The 16,012-nt window shown below is 50.8% G+C and overlaps 1 protein-coding gene across 2 annotated transcripts in view; it reads left to right on the top strand.

Annotated features, from left to right (window-relative positions):
* The window catches only part of LOC147749088 (retinol dehydrogenase 7-like), a 246,583-nt gene that overhangs the window by 195,539 nt on the left and 35,032 nt on the right, over positions 1–16,012 (top strand). The window lies entirely within an intron of this gene.

The following is a 16,012-nucleotide window of genomic DNA, read 5'->3' as shown; positions in this document are numbered from 1 at the left end:
TATCCCCGGCTACTTCAGTTTTCGTTTAGGCACCCCCACTGCACCTCCAGCCTCCGCGGGGGATGCCGAGCCGCGTCAGTGGAACTCCCGGCTCCGATGGCCTCAGGACGGGGCGGCCGCCATTTGCGGTCAGCGCGAGCAGGTCCACGGCAGGCCGTCAGGTCTCCTGCCTCCTCCGGTGAAGCGGCGAGTTTCAAATTGCGGCTTTTCAGGTCCGGGGAGGCTCCTTACCTCGAGAGCACCATGTTTTTCGCTAAATGTGCCAGGATAGTAAAGGATTAACCGCCCGATTCATCAAACAAAATTGCGCTCGCAAAGGGCCAGATTCTGAGAATCTGGCCCTTTGCGAGTGCGATTTTTGCATTTGGGATTCAGCATCCCAAATGCAAAAATCGCTAATTGCGATCTCGCAATTTTGCGAGGAATTACATTTAAGGAATCTCTATTTGAGATTCCTTAAATGCAATTCATCATCCAATTTTTTTTTGCGAATTCGCAATTTCTGGCTGCAATTTACCACGAGGTCAGACCTCGTGGTAAATTGCGAAAACTCAGAAAAATGCATTTAAATACATTTTTCTGAGTTGCATGTTACACACACATGTGTGTGTGCAACACCTGTGTAAAATTTCATTTGAGGGGTGCTACAGGGTGTCCTTTGGACACCCCTGGCACCCTTCAAATCGCTATCTTATTTGCGATTAGCAAATTGCTAATCGCAAATAAGGAATAACTCGCCATTCATTCCTATGGGCCAAAAGGCCCATAGGAATGAATTGCGAGTTATTCCTTATTTGCGATTAGCAATTTGCTAATCGCAAATAAGGAATATGTAGGAATCGCATTTCTTTATGCAATTTCTACATGAATCCCGTTTTGCGAGTCCTTAATAGCGATTCACTATGAATCGCTATTAGGGGTTCGCAAAACGGGAGAATGATGAATCAGGCTGTTATTTTGTTAGGGCAGGAGCTGGGCTGAAATACGTCTAGCCGGCCATTTTGGTTAAGCCACGCCCCGACTGCAGTGTTGTTTAGTGCTGTGCAGCAAGCAGCGGTATTTATGTGCAAACTTGTACAAAATGTTCATTATTGAGTTATAACTTTTAAAAGTTTGCAAGTGAAAGTAATGCACATAAGGTGATGGCAGCACATGGCAGTGGGGGCAGGCCACATCTTGTGATTCACACTTTACTTGCACTACTGTCACTGCTTTCCCAGAGTCCTGTTGTGTAACTGTTCTTTGCGTTAGGAAAGCTTGTGCTCTTGTTGTCAAAGCTATACCTGTGTTAAATGCTGCCGAAGCCAAAATGATTGACTTAGTCTCTATGAGGGAAAAGGCCCAGGGGTGCGCTGGTGGGGGGTTCAAAGAGGTGGAGCACGTGTACAAATATGGGTAGGTTTCCCTCCCACACACACAGCGGTGTGTACAGGTGGCTGTGTGCGTGTTGTCTGTGCATGTTTCCTGTGTGTGTTGGTTTGTGTCTACCTCGGGTACTTTGAAGCTGAAAGTTGAAAGAGGGCATAAGGTAAAACTAGTAAAGCCTATATCTAATTCCCACAAGCCCAGCGGATCTGCTGCCTCAAATTTCCATAAAGCCCTTTTTTACACTGTGGCATCTACAATTGTCTGTACATGTGATACAATGTTTTTCTTCCAATTCTGACCCAGCTTGCTCTTAATATAATGAAAATTCCACGAGCTGGAATCCCGTCAGCTCCTTTTAGGACAATTGAATGCTGATGACCAATAACGACTGGTATAGATCTACAACATTCAAATGTTTCCACTATTCCGGTGTTTGCCTATTGTTCCTTCCTCCCCTTGTTTATTTTAGAACATCATATTACCATTGGGTGGAAATGCTGCTCTAACAGCTTTATTAACCTTCTGTGTATGCCAATGCCACTTATTAAAGGGCCGCCCTCTCTCTTATAGGCCTGTGTTTCATTTGCCAGGTGGTGAAGTCCTTCTGCTCTCGTTGCAGTACGCACCCTTCGCCCAGTAACAATGACACCCGCCTGCGCCGCATAGCAGTCAAGGTTTCAATTCCTATGAGTGTCATTTTCATAATTTCAGTCAATTTAGTGTAATTATGAGTGGCATTTCAACAACTATGAATGACACCTTCTGGCGAGCAAAATCAAGCAATGAAGACGAGAGAAACATACAAGTATCAGACATTGCACTTAGAGCACTGGAATTCTCCCTTTTCAATGCATTAGTGATTTTAGCTAATTTATTTCAAAATGATGCTTTAAATGCACTTTTGATTTAATCTTTTTAAAAATGTTCACAGGGCAGGGGAACCTCCTATCAAAACCTTACTATGAGGAAGGCTTCCTTGCTGAAATTCATCTGCATTTTTGCAGTGCCATTTGAGGATGTGGGTGGAGCTAATAGAGGAAGTGGGTGGAGCCAGAGAAGGAAGTAGGTACAGCCAGAAAAAAGTAGGCGTGGACTCCGACAAAGATTTCAGCACCTGCACTTCATATTTTACAAATTAAGCACTGGAGACAGCACAGGTAGGAAGTACGCCGGAAGTACGCCGGAGCGCCCATGAAGGGAAGGGAAGTAGATTGCACGGATATGGGCAATGAAGCACTTGGCGCAGAGAAGGTCAGGGGAGAACAGGGAAATGGCAGTGCCACCCCTAACACACGCATCACACCCATCAGATGACAACATTACAGAGGGGCAGGCCACCTGCAGCACTCGATTTCATGCAGACAAATGTGCCAGCCAAGCTCTGTATGTGTGAAGGGCACTCACAAAAGAGATATAGTTTCGATCTGCCGCGTTTATCTAATATTCAAGACAATATCACACAAGGGCTTTTCATGCCCGATTTATACACACGCATATTACCCACATATGAGAGTTGATAGTGTAAAATCAGGGGCCTTCGCTTGTCACGTATAGACACTTTGCATCATTTAATGAACAATAAGGCCTCTTTCACAAGTATCCTTTATTAATTAATGGGCCATTAGCAGAAGGTGTAAAAGGAAAATATGAATATATTGGTAAATAGCTATCATGCATGCGTGATACCGAAAGAAGAGTGTGTATACTCCAACCCATATTTGTGTACCCTATATAGGGAAGTATGTGTGTTTATGTGACCATCCATAGGAGCTCCCACAGTCTTTTCTTCCCGCAATGTAGACTCCTCTCCTTACGTGACTCCTCCAGTCCCAATCTCAAGTGCCATCTAGGTCAGGGAGGCGCGGCGTCATCGAATCTTGTGGAGATGCTGCAGGAGCTACCAGTGTCCGACACACCCCCATGCTCAAACAAAAGAAAGCAGTGTTGGTTTTGAATGGGCATGGAATGGCCTGCTTACTTAGTAAGGTAGAATATTACTTCTCGTGGTGGGCCAGGCGTCCGGGGCGATGCCTTATTTATTACACTGACTCCCACGTCCTGGGGCTGGCGATGGCTCGTGGGGTGTGGCCTGGCATTCCGTCCGGGCCTGGTAATCAGAAAAAAATCTGTGCGCACAGCGCTGCCTGCCCTGCACAACATCCTGCTTTTCATGGCATGATTTAGTGAAAGCGGAGCCACTTTTAGTTTTAGCACTGAGGGAGGATGCCGGGCCCCGGGGGAAGCACAGTCGCAGACTAGTCTTCCCCCGGGGTCATTCGCGCGAGATAGGACAGGCAGGGGAAGGGGAGGAGTTAGGGGGTGGGTATATAGGCGCAGGGGAGGAAGGAAACGTCCTCTTCCTGCGCCTGGCACCATCGGGAGGGAGAAAAGAAAGGGAGAGCTGCTCTGTTTAGGGTCAGTTTGTTAGTGCAGGCCGGGGGTGATTAATTCAAACCTGCTCGCTTCGCTTGGCTGCCTGACGGTAGCGGGGACAGTGCTCACGCCGGTCGCGTGTGAAACGGCGATGTCGGAGGTTACGACGGAGGAGGTGCGGGCGGCCCTGTTGCTGCTGGCGCGCGTGGGGAGAGAGGATCTCCTGCAGCCAGGTGTGCTGGGGCAGTCATGGGTTGGGTGCACCAGGCGACTGGGCGTGGGGGGGTGGAGCCCCGAGGGACTCGGCGTGGGGCGGGAAACGAAAGAGCCTGCCCCCGCGAGTCTTCCCCCCGCCCCAGTTTGTGCCCGGGGCTTCTGGGAAGGCGACGGGGGGCGCGGAGCCCCCTGCTGAGCTGTCTGACATGGCCCAAGAGAGGGTAGAGGTAGGGGAGGGGGCAGGGCCGGGCTCCCGGTTTCCTGCTCCAGCTGGTGACCTTTCTGGGGCGGAGGGGGCGATTCAGGCCTGTGAGGAAGGGGATCAAGCGGAGGACCTGTCCTTGTGGTTGGGCCCGGCTGGGGGTACAGGGTCTAGGGTCGTGGGGCAATGGGATGATGCCCCCATCGACCTGTCCACGAGTTCCAGGGCGCCCACCCCCGCCCCTGTGGGACGGGAGTCGGCCGGGAGGCAGGTAGAGGAGGGGGTGTTCCCTGGGCCTGGTTTTCTGGGTGTGGGGGGGGGTGGGCCCCGGGTCCTGCCCTTGGGGGTTGTTTCCCGCCCGGGTGGGTTTTATGGGCTACTGCCCGCCCCCACCTCCGCAGATCTGGGGCGCCATGTCCTGGGAAGACAAGAACAGGGAGCAGAGGATTCTGGATCAAATCCGGGAGGTCAGGTGGGCCGAGGAGACCAGGGCCAGGGTGGGAGCAGTGTGGGGGTCTGAAATTGAGGGGCCTCCTACCCCAACCTCTGAGGAGGAACGGGAGGCCGAGTTAGAAGAGGCGCAGAGGCGGGTCAGGGCCACGAAGGCAGTGGAGGGGTCCCCTAAGAGAGTTATGGCTGGCGTAGGGACGGCTTTGAGGCCCGATGGTGCTGGGGCCCACTCAGGCTGGATCGACCTGAGGGGTGGGAGGAGATCCAAGCCGGCGGCTGTCGGCAGAGCCCGGGGGTGCCTGGCAAGGCGCAAGACGGCTCCAAGACGCAGGACAGAAGTAGCAGGGCAGTCTGCGGCGGCTGTCCCTCCTCCGAGGGCTCGGGCTCCGGCGTACGCATGGGGGCGTGCAGAAAGGTGTGAAAAGAGCGATGAAAGAGGTGGAGAATGCGCGGGTGGATCTGGAACCGGTGCTTGAATTGGATTACGGAGTGGAGAGTGATGAGCTTGAAGAAGGGGAGGTGCGGGATGACACAACAGGCTTAGGGGGCGCTGCGGACAACGGCAACATTGGTGTTTTGCAGGCCCCGACGGTGACGAAGACCAAGGCCGGGATGGCGGCGGTCCAGGTGGCGGTGCCCAGAGGACGGCCCAGGGAACGGAACACGGCACTAACAGGTGAGGGATCCTGGTGGGCAGCCTGGGATGACGGTCCACGGGGGGGTGGGGGGGGACGTAAGAGGACTTGCAGGTCAGTGGGAGTTGGTGATGGTTCGGTGCGGGAGGTGGAGAAGCCATCGGGCAGTCCACCTGAGGATGGTGAGAAGGTGGACGGTAAGTCGGTGACGTTGGGGGTGCAGACGGACAAAGGGGAGGGTAAAGAGGAGAAAGGAGTGAAGGTGCCGAAGAAGCTACCGTACATGGGTTTGGCAATGCCATTGGGCTCGCATCTCTCAGAGAAACTCAAGGCACGGATCTGGAGGCATGAATTTGTGGATGTCTTTAAGCTCCTGCATAGAGAGGTACAGGCTAAGCAGGGTTCCAAAGAGGAGGAGTGGGAGCTGACGAGGCGCCCTAGGGTGCCGGTGACGATGGAGAACTGGACGTCAGCATTCTTGATTTATGCCAGCATTTACTGCGAAAAATATATGGACATCATTCACAAAGCCCAGATGTAGTTCGGGGGTTTTGCCTGGCTGACTTATGATAAGGAGTTTAGGGCCAGGGTCAGTGCGAATCCCGAGAAGAGTTGGGGGGAAGTGGATCAGGAACTGTGGGTGCAGTGGATGGCGTCCACGCACTCCACTGCATCCACACACACGGCCAGCGGCTTGCCGGTGGTGTATCGGTCCTTTCCGCCGCATCCCGCCCAAAGCGGGGCGGGTGGAGGTACAGTGCCCAACACCATTGTCTCGGGTCAACAGTCCAAGCCAGGGGGATATTCCACGGGGGCCTGTTGGAGTTACAATAGGGGGTATTGTTCCAGGTATCCCTGTGAGTTCAAGCATGAGTGCTCGAAATGCGGCGGGAAGCATGCCCTTACGCAGTGCCTCACCCTTACTACTCCCTCTGAACAGTGGCAGAACGCCAAAGGGCGGGGCCACCCTGGACAGAAGGGCGCCTACAATGGTTAGGGTGGAAACGATGGCCCCGTGGGTCTCGTGCTACCCGGATCAGGAGGCGGCGGCGCAGATTTTCTGGGGTTTCACAGAGGGCTTTAGAGTTGGCTACCAAGGTCCTAGGGAACGCCCTTGGGCCGATAATTTGAGGTCTGCTAAGGAATTGCCGAGTGTGGTGTCTGCAAAATTGAGGAAGGAGGTTGAGGAAGGAAGGGTGGCTGGCCCGTTTACCGACTGGCCTTTGGATGATCTGATCATCTCTCCATTGAGGGTGGTGCCAAAGAAGGAGGAGGGTGAGTTCAGAATGATACACCACCTGTCATGGCCGGAGGGTCAGTCGGTGAATGACTTTATTGCAGAGGAGGATTCTAGAGTGCTCTATGTGTCGGTGGATGATGCGATCCACCTGGTGAGGGTGTGTGGGACGGGAGCTGAATTGGCAAAATGCGACATCAAGTCAGCCTTCCGTTTACTGCCTATTCACCCGGTGGATTTTTCGCTCTTAGGCATACAGTTTGGGGGGGGCCATCTACGTGGACAAGGTTTTGCCCATGGAGTGCGCCATCTCCTGCGCTCTTTTCGAGCTATTCAGCACTTTCCTGCAGTGGGTTAATGGTGCGAGTCAGTGGGTGCCGTGAGGTCACTCACTACTCGGATGATTTCCTCTTCCTGGGGAGGGCAGATTCCGGGGATTGCGGCAGGGCCCTGTCGCGATTCCAGGAGATGGCCCTTCAGTTTGGGGTGCCTCTGGCACCGGAGAAGACGGCTGGTCCCAGCTGTTGCCTCACGTTCCTGGGGATCGAACTGGACTCGGTGCAGTGGCTGGCACGCCTCCCTGCGGCCAAAGTGGCGGAGATACTGGCATGTCTGGACTGGGCGGTGGGGGAGAAGCGGATTCCTTTGCGAGCGGTTCAGAGACTTCTGGGTTTCCTTAACTTTGCGTGTAGGGTGGTGCGTGCAGGGCGGACGTTCTGTAGGCGGCTCGGCATGGCCATGTCGGGGGCAGTGCTTCCACATCACAGAGTCAGGATTTCCATGGGGTGAGGACAGATTTGAGGACCTGGATTACATTCCTGCAAGGCTTTAACGGTGTGTCCCTGGACTTTGATGAAGAGAGGGCAGTCTGGCAATGCCAAATTTACTCTGATGCGGCTGGGTCAGCGGGGTTTGGTGTTTTCTGGGACGGCAGGTGGTGTGCGGAGAGCTAGCCGGCTTCCTGGCTCAAACAAGGGAGGAGCATTGCTTTCTTGGAATTCTTCCCTTTGCTGGTGGCACTGGAAGTGTGGGGGGAGGAATTTCGAAACAGGTCGGTGCTCTTCCATGTGGACAACATGACGGTGGTGGATCTGGTGAATCATCAGAGGGAAAGGGACTTGAGAATGCTGCGGCTGTTGCGGAGGTTCATGCTGGCCTGTTTGCGGTTGAATGTGGTGTTTCGAGCAAAGCATGTCCCTTGGGGCGAATAATGGCATTGCGGATGCTTTGTCTCGTTCGCAGTGGGAGCGGTTTCGGCACCTGGCACCGGGAGCGGATACTTGCAAGACCGAGCTGCCGGCCGGCATCTGGGCCTTGGGGGAGTGAGGATGATTGGACTGGTGGAGGGTTCTGTAGCAGACACCACGAGATGGACGTATCGTTTGGCATGGTCTGTATTTAGTGCTTTCATGGGTTGGAATCCGGATTGCGTCATGGGGGTTGAGTCTGAGGTTGAACAAGGGCTGAGATGGTTTGTGCTGGACTGCATTGATAGGGGTTTGACTGCGGCCACGATCTCTGGCAAATTGGCAGGGATATCCTTTTACTATGTTTTGTTTCTGGGTTTTGACCCCACTAAGGATGTGATCGTGCGCAGGATGTTGCGGGGTTGGGGCAGGGAATGCAGGAGTGGTGGGAAGGGAGGCTGCGAGAAGCGGTTACTTTTGAGTTGTTGGTCCGGCTGGTTGGGGTGTTGCCGGAGTGTTGTTACGACCTGGTGGAGGTTGGCCTTTTTCGATTATGTATGGTGTGGATGTTTTTCTGGCTTTCAGGGTGTCTGAGTTGCTGGGTACGAGGAGTATGGCTGGTAGGTTGTTCGAGGAGATTCAAGTGGATGGTGGTCGTTTGGGTATTTGGTTGCGGTGCTCGAAGACTGATCAGTTGGGCAGGGGTAAGTGGGTGTGGCTGAATGAGACGGAGGGTGGGGGAGTATGTCCGTTGGTTGAAATTTTCTGTCATCCATCGGGTGCGAGACTGACGGCGGGACAATTGTTGGCTGTGTTGCGCAAGGCTTTGCGGCTGTTGGGGCTGGATGCGTCTGGTTTTGGGACTCACTCCTTCAGGATTGGGGCCGCGACAGCTGCGGCCAGGTTGGGGTGGTCCTGGGATAGGATTAGGAAGATTGGTCGGTGGAAACGCTGTTGTGAAAGGTATGTGAGGAAATGAGATGGTCCCAGGTAGGCTGTTGGTGATTCATGGCTGCTGTTCTTGTTTCTTACATCTTTTTCTTTGTAGGTTGGTGGGTGGACCGGGCAGTAAGACGGTGACATGGATTGTTGGGCACTCCTTCGTGCATAGGGCGTCCAAATATGCAGAGCAACAGGTTTACGGACGTAACCTGGGACTGAAAGGACACTTGCACAAGGTACAATGGTGGGGCAAAGGTGGCATGCGATGGGGGGCACTACTGCCCTGGCTCGCGAAGATGATCCCACAAAGGGGATGCCCTGATTTGTTGGTAATACATCTGGGAGAAAATGATCTGGTGCAGCTGTCAGGTTTGGCGCTTTTACAGCTTATGCAACGGGACCTGGAGGTGTTGAAAGCTAGGCTTGCAGGGACCTGCATTGCCTGGGCAGAGTTGGTCCCCAAGAAAGTGTGGAGAGGGGCAATGAAGCATGGGGCGATCGAAAAGGCACGAAGGAAGCTCAACATGGCAATGAGACTTTACTGTGGTGACAAGGACATCAAAGTGATTGCACACGGAGGGATTCGACTCGAGGAACCTTTAGTTTTTAGGGACGACGGAGTACACTTGTCACAGCTGGGCAATGCTTATTACATGATGGAGATGAGAGATGTAGTGAGCAAGTTATGGAACGAGGCTATCTGGTGTCGCAGGGAGTGAGTGCGGGTGTGCTTGGTGCGGGCTGACAGACCTGGGAAGAGGGGTGGGGCAGGGAACCGCCCTACAGGGGGTTCCCTGGTTGGCGGTACTTTGAAGGGACAAGGGGCTCAAGAGCGGGCACACCCATCCCTTGGGGGGGGAGTTCGAATGGCGGATAGAGGCATGACTGGAAGGACGCAAGGAGTGGGCTGGATGACAAGTGATTGAGGGGCAGGAATAAAGTATGGTATGGAGCTTATAGGGGTTTGTGATGAGGTGAAACGAGTGAAACGAATGAGAGGGGAGTGTGAGTAGGGGTTTGATGTTATTACCTGTTTATGTTTATTGTTATGTACAGATTACGCAGCCTGGTCAAATAAAATGGGCTTTTACGCTGACACTGCGTGGTCTGTTTATTGCGCGATGCCGGGCCCCAGGGGAAGCACAGTCGCAGACTAGTCTTCCCCCGGGGTCATTCGCGCGAGATAGGACAGGCAGGGGAAGGGGAGGAGTTAGGGGGTCGGTATATAGGCGCAGGGGAGGAAGGGAACTTCCTCTTCCTGCGCCTTGCACCATCGGGAGGGAGAAAAGAAAGGCCTCCCACCCTCCCGGCAATTGGAGGTGTGGTTTTGGGTCGGTCTATAGCGTTGCCAGTATAGGCCAGAGCTGCTTTAGGCAGTACTTTGAAGGGACAGGGGGGTCAAGAGCGGGCACACCCATCCCTTGGGGGGGGGAGTTCGAATGGCGGATAGAGGCATGACTGGAAGAACGCAAGGAGTGGGCTGGATGACAAGTGATTGAGGGGCAGGAATAAAGTATGGTATGGAGCTTCTAGGGGTTTGTGATGAGGTGAAACGAGTGAAACGAATGAGAGATGAGTGTGAGTGGGGGTTTGATGTTATTACCTGTTTATGTTTTTTGTTATGTACAGATTACGCAGCCTGGTCTAATAAAATGGCCTTTTACGCTGACACTGCGTGGTCTGTTTATTGCGCGATATCATACTAAGTTTAAAAAAGGCAGGGGCCAGGCAGGGCCTGGCCACCTTTAACTTTAAACCCGCCAACCAGGCCGACCGCCGGCCCCATATCGTGATAATACTACATCAAGGCTCCTTTAACAACTTAACCTCGGCCGGTCGGCCCCGGCCTTGCCCTTCTGATATAAATAAATATATATAATAGTATTAGGTGAACCATTCCAGTACTACCGTGGGGCAGCCGCAGGCCAGGCAAACAGACAGTAGTGCGTCATCGAATCTTGCCCGAGTCCGACACGCCACCACGCTGAAATAAAATAAATGGAGGCATGGCATGATAACTGATGCTTAAAGCGTGCGATGCGTACTACATATGGTCACGCTCCGGCTCCGGGGCACTGCCTTTATTAACTACTGGGCCCGCAGGCAGCCTGGTGCTACTGCTGCGCTGCAGCCTGCCCTCAACATGGTCGTGCTGATGACTTGTGGGGATGCAGGGGTGCTGCCGGAAGCGGCAATTGGAAGAAAGTATGCGCGCAGCATGCACAATCAAACCCAGCCTTGGCCCAGCCCAAATTGCCCAATCAGTGTCTGACTCCCGCCCACCACCCGGCAACACTGAACTAATGGCCGCCATCACCATGACGCACCACCATCATCACACATATATGATTGATGCACTGACTGTCTGAAATTATGCAGTATTATCTGCTCAATCAGTCTCCAGCTCACACAAGTCACCACAAAGCACTCACTGGGACCCGGGAAAGATCGAGAAGTTACAACAGCACTCTGCGCCGAGTCTGTTAGCTTTAACAGCATGCAAATTGTGACGTCCTGTCATGCCAACTTGTCACCTCATGTAGTCACCTCATGTAGACCCGGCCCTGAAAAGTAAGTGCCGGTGCTAAGCACCGGCAAGCACCGGCACAAATTAGGCACTGCCACACATGTGATATGATTCACATTGTATGTTCCTTGTCAGATCCAATGTTGTGGGCATTTTGACACAGGTAATACACTTTTGACATGATGGGGGGGGGGGGTTGTTTTATTTCCATGTGTGTGGGGAGGGTGGTGGTGTTATGCATCACACATTCTATGTGTGAGTACTGCTAGTAGTGGTGGGCATTCAGCCCCCTATGAGTGGGGATGGTAGTAGTGGTAGGCATCCTGCCCCCTGTGAGTGGGGGCAGTGGTAGGCATCCTGCCCCCTATGAGTGGGGATGATAGTAGTGGTAGGCATCCATCCCCCTATGAGTGGGGGTAGTGGTAGGCATCCAGCCCCATATGGGCGGGGGTAAAGGTAGTGGTAGGCATCCAGCCCTCTATGAGTGGAGATGGTAGTAGTGATAGGCATCCTGCCCCCTGTGAGTGGGGATGGTAGTAGTGGTAGGCATCCAGTCCCCTATGAGTGGGTGTAGTGGTAGTGGTAGGCATCCAGCCCTCTATGAGTGGGGATTGTAGTAGTGATAGGCATCCTGCCCCCTATGAGTGGGGATGGTAGTAGTGGTAGGCATCCAGCCCCCTATGAGTGGGGATGGTAGTAGTGATAGGCATCCAGCCCCCTATGAGTGGGTGTAGTGGTATGCATCCTGCCCCCTATGAGTGGGGATGGTAGTAGTGGTAGGCATCCTGCCCCCTGTGAGTGGGGGCAGTGGTAGGCATCCTGCCCCCTATGAGTGGGGATGATAGTAGTGGTAGGCATCCATCCCCCTATGAGTGGGGGTAGTGGTAGGCATCCAGCCCCATATGAGCGGGGGTAAAGGTAGTGGTAGGCATCCAGCCCTCTATGAGTGGGGATTGTAGTAGTGATAGGCATCCTGCCCCCTATGAGTGGGGATGGTAGTAGTGGTAGGCATCCAGCCCCCTATGAGTGGGGATGGTAGTAGTGATAGGCATCCAGCCCCCTATGAGTGGGTGTAGTGGTATGCATCCTGCCCCCTATGAGTGGGGATGGTAGTAGTGAAAAGCATCCAGCCCCCTATGAGTAGGCATGGTAGTAGTGAAAGGCATCCAGCCCCCTATGAGTGGGTATAGTAGTAGTGAAAGGCATCCAGTCCCCTATGAGTGGGAATGGTAATAGTGGTAAGCATCCTGCCTCCTGTGAGTGGGGGTAGTGGTAGGCATCCTGCCACCTATGAGTGGGGGTAGTGGTAGGCATCCAGCCCCCTATGAGTGGGGGTAGTGGTAGGCATCCTGCCCCCTATGAGTGGGGATGGTAGTTGTGATAGGCATCTATACCCCTATGAGTGGGGGTAGTGGTAGTCATCCAGCACTCTATGAGTGGGGGTAGTGGTAGTGGTAGGCATCCATCCCTCTATAAGTGGGGATGGTGTAGGCATCCTGCCCCCTATGAGTGGGGCTAGTGGTAGACATCCTGCCCCCTATGAGTGGGGATGGTAGTAGTGATAGGCATTCAGCCCCCTATGAGTTTGGGGTCGTGGGAGTGGTAGTCATGAGGCCCTATGGGTATGTATTGTACTGGTGATAGCCATACCACCCCAATGGTTCAGCTGTTAGTAGTGTATGTTATTTCTGCATCTCTATGTGTGTGTAACATATGGTGGGTACGTGTTGTTTGTTTGTGTGATGGGAGTCAGACTTATTGTCTGCACCGTGTGCGTCTGTTCCGGTGATAGATGTACAGTACTGGGAGGACCAGCGCAGTGGGATTCATGGTTGGTTCGTCTCGTACGCGTTGATTGTTGCTTCAACTCGTACTCGCTGCTGGCTCGTCCGCTTCGTAGCCGTGGATCTTTGTTGTGGCGCGATTCATACCTGATATGCAGCTCTTCCGGATGCTTTGATGTGCTGTAGGTGGATTCCCGCTTGGCGCGCAGGAAGTATGCATCGTCCTTGTCCGGCCGGAAACTGCTGTGTATTTACGCACGTGCGACTCGAATCGGCGTCTACAGATCCGCTTTGGCCGGATAGCTGTGGCTGTGATTGGAGCGTACGACTTGGTCGGGATTTTTGCACTGATGCGAATCGTACTGCTTCGCCCGGACCGGCAGGCTCCAGGAAGGAGTCGGTCGTAAGGTAAGGCTCTGTCCAACTCTTTCAGGGCACTCCGTCAAGATCAGAATCGGCCCCTAAGTGATCATTCTCTATAGGGAAAAAGTGACGACTGTTCTCCAAGAATTGCCAAAATGTCCATCAAACTTCTACAATATCAATTTGATGTTGCATATATCCGGGCAGGATAAATACTAAAGCAGATTTTCTTCCACAATTTCCTTCTTTAGGGACGTTTGACTCTTCTGGGTCTTATCTTGAAATAAAAGGATCTTGAAGATTGCATAGTTGCTTTTATTGAAATTTCCAATATAGTTTCTTGCTTAGAATCTGAGTGGAGAGAATCAGTCTCTAGTGATGAGGTTCTCACTCAAGTAAAAAAATATGTTATTGAAGGATGGCCTAAGGAAAAAAATCTTGGCGCTGATTCTTGGCTTCGAGTGTCAACCGTTTGTCAAAGTGGCTGATGACTTGTCTGTGGAGGATGGGCTGCTGTTGAGGTTTGACAGGTTAGTTCCTCCTACTAGTATAAGACAAAAAAGAATCAAAGAAGTCCATGAAGGTAATTCGGGTGCTACTCTCACAAAACACAGGTTGTGTGTTTCTCTCTGGTGGCCACATCAGATGAGCTACAGTGCAGGGGTTGCGGGTACCTGGTGGAATCCTTGGAGCATGTTGTATGCCTCTGACCTGCATTGCTTGCTCAGTGCAGACTAAAATTGAGACCAGAGTGGAACAGATTGGGAGTCCGGTCCTGTAGGCAGGCAATCATTGCTGCAATGAACCCAGAGAACACTGCTTTAAATATAAGCGTCACAATCTTTATTCACCGTGCATATCGCAAATTAAACCAGCAACTTGCCGGCCCGGTAACAATCTCGAGGAAGTGCACAGGTGTCTCTGTATGAAACCCGTGTTCTCTGCCCCTGCACCACTATGGAATGTTATCGCGATGACTTGATACTAACTATAGACAACAGATAGCTGCTTCACTAAACTGTTCTTATCTTTTGACTCCTTTGCAACTCACTGTCTTACTTGTAATGTTCAGCAGCACATTCAGTTTCTTTTTATATAAACAATTGTTTTTAATGATATTTTGCTGCTATGTGGTTTTAAAATATGCAGTCCTACTATATTTTGGTCATTTTAAAGTCTTCGTTTTTTTATATGTTTGGTATATATGTTCCGCTTTTATGATTATATTTATAAATCAAATAAAGTTCTGTATTCCACACATATGGACACTGATATTGAGGATTTTGTTTAAAATTATGTAATTTGTTGTACTTCTGACAAGAATTTGAAAACATTTTTACACCTCCTTTGACATTCCCACTGGCCCTTGGAAAAAGTTATTGGAAGTGTCCTGAATTGAAATTTATGAAGGAGTCAAATTCTCAGAAAGTGATTGATTTTTTAGAATACTTTTTTTCTGAGGGAAAGTTTTCCAGAAAAGATTGTCTTAGATAATGGAGTATAAATTATGAGCATAGATGAGAACCCTGTTCGCCAAAAATGCAGTGTTACTAAATTGAAAAGTTCTCTTCATCACCCTCAAACCAATGGCTTGGTCAAACGCATGAATAGAGTAATTGGGGACTACATATGGTTGGCTATTGAGTGTAAATGTGATATACGAAAAGCCATTAAAGCTATGTTGTGGGTTTTATAGGACCACTCCACATTCATCTACTAATGTTTCCCCTTTTGAGTTGCTGAGAAGAAGAAAAGCTTCTACTATTTTCTGGCTGATATGGATGTCTAGGGGGGTTGGTGATGGTGTTTCTTAGGAAGAAATGTTGAAAGGAAAAAAGTTCATTGATCCAGTTTGTGTTGAGAAAGTATGTGGGAATGCTGTGAGGGTGAGAGGAGGACATTGGTGAAATGTGGTTAGCATGGTAAAAGTTAGTAGTTCCACATTTTCCACTCCAGATTTATCGATTGGGAGATTATCTGTGTCACAGCCAAGTGTCCGAAGTTTTCACTAAATTGTTAGACCTGCTAGGTTTGGAGATTAAGTCATTTAAAAAAAAAATATATAGGTCTTTTTTTATGTATCCTCAAATCTTGCAGACGTTTTAGTATATTTAGGTGAATTGATGTTAATTGGAATTTACTGTGAACTCTTATATGCTATTTTTAGTATTGCAACCTTTCACCTATGTCTTAGCTTTCCACGGAAGGGAGGTATGCTTCACTGAACTGTTCTTATCTTTTGACTCCTTTGCAACTCACTGTCTTACTTGTAATGTTCAGCAGCAAAGTATTAGTAAAGATTACGATGTGAGCAGGCAGACTTATATCTCTAAAGGGTGGAAGGTTAAGAGTCCAAGTATACCAACCTATTGGTCTGTATTCTGTGTGGCCATTGGATTTGAACAATTCAAAGGTCTTGGCCACGGTGCACACGTACAGACGAAGGAGCAGGAGTTTATTACTGAAGATGTGGATATTTACTTCTTTTGGATGGTGTCGTCATTACAGATTGGCAACATACGTCATTCTGCTTGCATGCTGTTATAAAGTATTTCTTAGTTACAGATGAGGAGTGTTACATCACAACTTTTTGATTTTTATCTACAAGATGAATATTATTTCTTTGCATTCCTAATGATCAAAAAAATCGAAATAACGCAGACTTTTCAGAGCAAAAAAGTGGTGTGTCAGACATGTGTTGCTTGTGTTCATAAATGTAGTATCTATA

Source organism: Lissotriton vulgaris, chromosome 1_1 (assembly GCF_964263255.1).
Source record: "Lissotriton vulgaris chromosome 1_1, aLisVul1.2, whole genome shotgun sequence".
Classification (NCBI taxonomy): domain Eukaryota; kingdom Metazoa; phylum Chordata; class Amphibia; order Caudata; family Salamandridae; genus Lissotriton; species Lissotriton vulgaris.
The sequence above is the reverse complement of the archived record's forward strand: the minus strand, read 5'-3'. Positions and strand labels throughout refer to the sequence as shown.